The following is a 6,619-nucleotide window of genomic DNA, read 5'->3' as shown; positions in this document are numbered from 1 at the left end:
TCAATTTCTGATGTTGGGATTTGGACAGGGCAACCTGTATGCCAGTCATGTGACATCACAATTAGGTCATCTCGTCCTGTCCCCCCCCCCCCATCTAATGGGTTAGGGGAAGGTTGGCAAAGTGTAGGGGGCTCCGAGCTGGTCCCCCCCCCCCCCCGGGAGGTGGAGCTGTTGACAGGGTTGGTGAGCAACAGGAGCAGGGTGGAGTTCCTAGTTATTCTATACAACTCTGGAGACATGGTAAGGAAGAGCCATCAGCCTACCATTTATTTAAGATTTCTGTAAGAAATTGTCTTAACAACATCCTGTTCTCATTGATCAATCGGATGCCTCTGGGAAGCTCACAAGCAGGATGTGATCACAATATCACCCTCTCAACGCTGTTCCCCAATGCAAAGGCGTAATACCTTTGATCCTGTGAGTAGTAGCCACTGAATTTGTTTAATCCCCTTTTAAAGCTTCAAGGTGACATCAGCGGAGTAACATGCAACAGCAAACACCCAGTCCATCAGTCACTCTTCAGGGGAGAACCTCCGCTGGCTTACATCTGCAAAAATCAGCCAACTTCAGCCATGCAACATCTGCCTGCTTCTTTTTTGATTTTTTTTATTGCATTTCACAAAACTAACATTTTCTTTTTCTTTACAGAAGAACAAAGAACAATTAAGTCCAACCCAGAAAGTTGTTGAAGAGAAGCATACATAAAATGGGTAAGTACAACCATAGTTCAATTTATACATATATGCTAATCAGGAAATACATATTTCTTTTTTAGGTGCAGGTAAGAAGTCATGTAAGTTGTCAGTTGGAACATAAGATATAAAGTCCGACCAAATCACATGTGCATGTTCCACAGGTTCTTTGCCTCTGATTACACCAAATGTTGAAAGTTAAATTTTTCAGCAAGAGACCAAATAATTTTGCACCACAATGCAGGAGGCAATTCATGTTAAGTCTTCCATTTTTGTGCTATAGGTAGTATTGCAACTGCCAGCCATGAAGTTAATAACTGTATTAAAGAAAACTGTTTCAGATTGTTATCCCACACATTTTTTAATGCAAGTTGTGGGGTTGCCTGATTTTCAGACTTTAAAACTTGTGCAATTTCTGTAAATACCTCTTTCTTGTAACCAGGATAGGCCTGGATCTCCTGTATTTATTTTAAGTTGTTCTTTGGATAACAGTTTGTCATTAACATGGAAATCCATGAAAGGATTGTACTACGCAAGGCCGAATCCTGGACTTGAGGGTGAAAACTGTGGCATTAGAGGCAAGTTTAACAGAGACTGACAGTGCTGCCACCTTTTCCATACCTGTAGCATATTCAATGTGTATAGGCTATGCATTGTATCTAAAGTTGTTTTGGAGAGCCTAATAAAAGGAAGCACCCATATTTTTGTGTCTGGTATCATTTCACCTTCCACGTCAACCCATTTCTTATTGGATCTGACAATAATACAGCTTAGCTCGAGTCATTTGCTTAAGCTTGATTTCTTCCATCAGACCTATGTTATAACAAGTTATCAGCAACTTCTTAAGATTAGTTCTAAGACCCAGTATTTTATTTTTAATTTTCCTAATTCTAATTTGAATATTGGCAGGGCTTCCTGAGGGTTAGGTAACATATACATCATGTCATCAGCATAAAAGTTTAATAAATGCTATTCAACCTTTCCCCGATGACCCTTAATACATGAGCAATGAAACTGCTAATGGTTCCAGAGAAACAGCAAAGAGCAATGTGGACAGGGGACAACCTTGTTTCGCTCACTTGCCAATATGAACAGAGTTCAAATTCACAGCAGTTGTGCTAACAGCATCCTGGTGAGAGGCACAGAGGACTCTGATAGTAGTCATGAACGTTTTGCCCATCTGATAGTGTTCTAAGACTTTAAAAGTACCCCCATTCTAAAAAGTCAAAGGCCTTGTAAATGTCCAGTGACATCACCAAAGGGCTGGGATTCTTCTTAATTACTGTCATATATTATATTGACTAACCTGCATGTGGTGTTGTGTCTGCCTGGGATAAATCTGGTTTGGTCCGAATTGACAATTGTATGGATCACCCTGCTGGAAGCCATGACTGAAAAGTTGGTTGAACAGGGTGATCCATCTGTAAGATTCCACTTCCTTAGGATCTCTACCTGGTTTAGGTAAAACAATTATTTTCAATGGGGACCAAATGTTTGGGAGGGCTCCACCCCTCCAAACAACATTAAACAGGAAAGTTAAATATGGTGCTACTGCAAAGCTATACAAAAAGTGCTACCAAAGCCATTTGGTCCAAAAGCTTCCGAATGTGAATTCCACCAGCATCCATCCACCTACATCTGCCAGCTTCTGCTTGGTCCACTACCAAACATCAGCCACCTTCCGGCTACTCGTCCATATCTGCTTGGTCATCATTGGACATCAGCCAGCTTCTGCCATGGATATCAGCCACCTTCAGACCACAAACTCGCCACCCACTCTGCAAATCCACTGGCTTTTGCAAGCAAACTTGCCTTCTCATCTGTTCCACAGCATCCTGATGCCAGATGATCACCTCCTTCCACCTGCCAATTTGCTTCCTTCACATGGTAGCATCCATGTGGTCTGCATGGGAGAAAAAGGTGAAGCAGTTATTTCAGTGTGGCTCATCAAAGAACTCAGGAGTGGGCCTAACTCTCTCCACTGAATGACAGACAGCATACCCAAGGAAAAGAGGTTTCCACTGTGTACAGTTTGATAAGGTCACAGCCATTGCCCATTGTGTTCTGTTGGGTGAGAGCAAAAGGAAAATAGGAAGGATACCAGGGAGGGAAAGGAGGAACAACTACACTTGCTCACAAATGCCCCTTTGGGGGGTCAGTTGCTTGTTAGAGTGGTGGCAGACCCACTTGGATGAAATTGAATACGTTGACCCATTTCATTTTAGTAAAAAGCATGGATCAAAAATCCAAAGGTACATTACAGGATCTGTCTCACAGGGTTGAAAGTTGAAAAGAAGGTTAAATGTCTGGGGGTTTGGTTGATGAATAAAAATGCAATGTTATTTCAAAATGACTGTGAAAATATGAAATGTGGTTATAGTAGACTTACAGAGATGGAGAAGAATGAACTTATACCTGATGAGTAGAATCTCGGTAGTGAAAATGGATGTACTACTCAAAATGCTGTTTCTCTTTCAGACTGTGCTGCTGATCAATTCGGTTACCTGTTTTAAACAATGGCAAAGAGACATAACGGTGGAATGGCAACTTGCATTAGGATAGATTTTCTTCACTCCTGCAGGTGCAAGGTATCATCTGATTATTACTTTATAAACTCTTTAATAAGATAATTTTTATCAGTTTTTGTAATTCTGCTTTCCTGGTTTTTATAACTCTGTTTTTATGATGCAGTTTTATTCTATTTTTATGTTGCTTGTCTGCATACTTCTTAGAGGTTTCTAAATATTAAGTAGGTTGGAAAGGTTTTCAAATGAACAAAATAAATAAATTGTCCTCACCTTGCTGAAACTCTACAGTTCTCTTCATTGCTTTCTTTTTTACACCCCAACCAAGGGAGAAAAACTTAACTTTATTTTCATGCAGAATTATTCCTGCAGTTTGAGAGAGGCCTAAAACATGACTCAGCATTCCCAGAAGTCTGCACTTCCTTCCTCTCCCCCAGGTTTCTACTGGGCTTTTACTTAAAGGTAAAATATAACATATCAACTAACAATGATAACAAAGCTTTGAGCAGACAATAAATTTACAAAAGATTAAAGTAGGCTTAGATTACCTTCTGCAAGTGGTGTCTGGAAAACATAGTAGTTCTCAGATATTCTTGGAAGGCAAACAAAGGGTGAGTGGGATATCTCAACCATGGACCTTCTTCCTTCATATCCACTGATTCCTTCATATCCACTGAACTTCCATTCCTTTATGACATCATAGGTCATTAGCAGCCAATAGTAACAGCTGGTGGGGGTCATCACCATTTAGGCCTCATTTTATATCTATATATCAATCTATAACTACATCTATATGTGTGTCAATGTTTTGGGGGGGGAGGTTTTCTAAAAAAACAACTTTGCAGATGATAGGAACTTTACTTTTTTGAAATATGGCACCCTAGTTTTATTTATTGCATTTACGCCCCACTTTTTATCCAAGGAGCTTCAGGGGCCACACACGTCGTTTCCCTTTCCTCATTTAATCCCCACAACAACCCTGTGAGGTAGGTTAGGCTGAGAGGCAGTGACTGGCTCAAGGTCACCCACAACCGTTTCTTAGATTTCTAAATGTGTCCCAAGGCCCAAAAGGTTTGGGACTCCCAGGCTAGAGAGTTCAAATCCCCACTCAGCCTTACTAGGTGACCTTGGGGTTGTCTGTCTTTCAGACCAACCTACCTCACAGGGTTGTTGTGAGGATTAAAGGAGGCCAGAGGAGAAATGTAATAATATAAAGTCATCTCCATTGGTCATCTAGGACAAATGCTGTCCTAGGAACACTGCAAGCCCTCCTGGATCTGACTTGCTCAGGCCGCCACTGCTAAAGGGGCACCTTTCCCCCTACGAACCTACAATGTTGTTGTTGTTTCAGATGATGGGTTTGTGTTGTGATATTTATGGATCCACAATGATGAAGGGCATGCTAGATAATTCATTTCTAACTTTCTCTTAGGATAATGGTGGAATCTGAAACCAAGGCTTCAGGTCATTGCTTTCTTGTGTAATAAACGAAAATCTGCCCTAATTCCCTTATGGGGGACAAAAGAGCCCTTATAAAGTCCTTTGTTGGTTCTCCATCGGTCGGAGGGAAAAACAGAGGCCAACCAGAGAATATTGAGAAGCAAAGCAGCTTGTAAGCCTAATCTTTATTGAACTGTTGCAAGAGGGTGCCCCCTTCACACGCAGGAGAAGGAAGAGGACCCAGAACCAAGGTGTGTCCACCCTTATATTGTTGTTGTTGTTTAGTCGTTTAGTCGTGTCCGACTCTTCGTGACCCCATGGACCAGAGCACGCCAGGCACCTCTGTCCTCCACTACCTCCCGCAGTTTGGTCAAACTCATGCTGGTAACCTCGAAAACACTATCCAACCATCTCGTCCTCTGTCGCCCCCTTCTCCTTGTGCCCTCCATCTTTCCCAGCATCAGTGTCTTCTCCAGGGAGTCTTCTCTTCTCATGAGGTGGCCAAAGTACTGGAGCCTCAGCTTCACGATCTGTCCTTCCAGTGAGCACTCAGGGCTGATTTCCTTAAGAATGGATGCGTTTGATCTTCTTGCAGTCCATGGGACTCTCAAGAGTCTTCTCCAGCACCATAATTCAAAAGCATCAATTCTTCGGCGATCAGCCTTCTTTATGGTCCAGCTCTCACTTCCATACATCACTACTGGGAAAACCATGGCTTTAACTATACGGACCTTTGTTGGCAAGGTGACGTCTCTACTTCTCAAGATGCTGTCCAGGCCTGTCATTGCCCTTCTCCCAAGAAGCAGGCGTCTTTTAATTTCGTGGCTGCTGTCACCATCTGCAGTGATCATGGAGCCCAAGAAAGTAAAATCTCTCACTGCCTCCATTTCTTCCCCTTCTATTTGCCAGGAGGTGATGGGACCGGTGGCCATGATCTTCGTTTTTTTGATGCTTCAGACCATATTTTGCGCTCTCCTCTTTCACCCTCATTAAAAGGTTCTTTAATTCCTCCTCACTTTCTGCCATCAAGGTTGTGTCATCTGCATATCTGAGGTTGTTGATATTTCTTCCGGCAATCTTAATTCCAGCTTGGGATTCATCCAGCCCAGCCTTTCGCATGATGTATTCTGCATATAAATTAAATAAGCAGGGAGACAAAATACAGCCTTGTCGTACTCCTTTCCCAATTTTGAACCAATCAGTTGTTCCATATTGTTCCACCCTTATATAGACATTTTAAATTGCCCACCTTGGAGTCCAAGACCACCCCCAGAAACATCATACCTACATCACAGAAAGAGCGGGCTAAAGCAGAAATCTGAGTGGGTTGTTTACCTCATAATCTGAGTTGGTGGTTTACCTCCTGTCTGGCAAGTTACCTGTTAATGTTTACTGGATTGATACCCTGGGGAGCCTGGCCAGTCTTTTGTAATGATAAGTACTTAGTTCCTGAGCCAAGTCACAGGCTCACCCTATTCATACACAGACATACCCTTAAGACAGGATTTGTGAAGGAGAAGACAATGGGGAGGCTCCTTCATTTGACCTTGCAGAGGAAACACCTGGTCAGCCTGGGAGTCCATGGCTGCTCTCCTGTGCAGCTTCAGACATGTGGCCTATATATCTATGTACGTGTTTGCTTGGTACATTTATGAAATTTTATTATATACATAAGACCTTAATTTATTTATTTCACTTGAAAAACCTTATTTTCTTATTTAAGGGACAGCATATACTTTAGTAAATCTCCAGAGATCTGTCTCCTGTGTCCCAATGGAGTTACTGTAAATTGTGGCAGTAAGAATTGCAGCAAGGTTGAAACAGGAAAACGGTAACATAGAAGAATCTCCCCATTTTAATTCATCCCTGAATCCATTTTGTGCAGTTAGAGCTTTGCAGTTTGAAATCTGTGCATGAGCTTTCCTACCAAAACAAACAAGCTGTTTTGAAGTGGGTGTGCAA

General features: G+C 42.0%; 1 long non-coding RNA gene across 1 annotated transcript; it reads right to left on the bottom strand.

Moving 5' to 3' along the window:
• Positions 1-589: 589 nt before the first annotated feature.
• On the bottom strand, positions 590-3,631 carry LOC114591835 (uncharacterized). The gene is made up of 3 exons (XR_003705371.2): positions 3,491-3,631; positions 3,108-3,196; positions 590-2,595 (listed from the first exon to the last, which is right to left on the bottom strand). It is a non-coding gene; the product is annotated as an uncharacterized LOC114591835 (long non-coding RNA).
• Positions 3,632-6,619: the final 2,988 nt, after the last annotated feature.

This window comes from Podarcis muralis, chromosome 2 (assembly GCF_964188315.1).
Source record: "Podarcis muralis chromosome 2, rPodMur119.hap1.1, whole genome shotgun sequence".
Classification (NCBI taxonomy): domain Eukaryota; kingdom Metazoa; phylum Chordata; class Lepidosauria; order Squamata; family Lacertidae; genus Podarcis; species Podarcis muralis.
The sequence above is the reverse complement of the archived record's forward strand: the minus strand, read 5'-3'. Positions and strand labels throughout refer to the sequence as shown.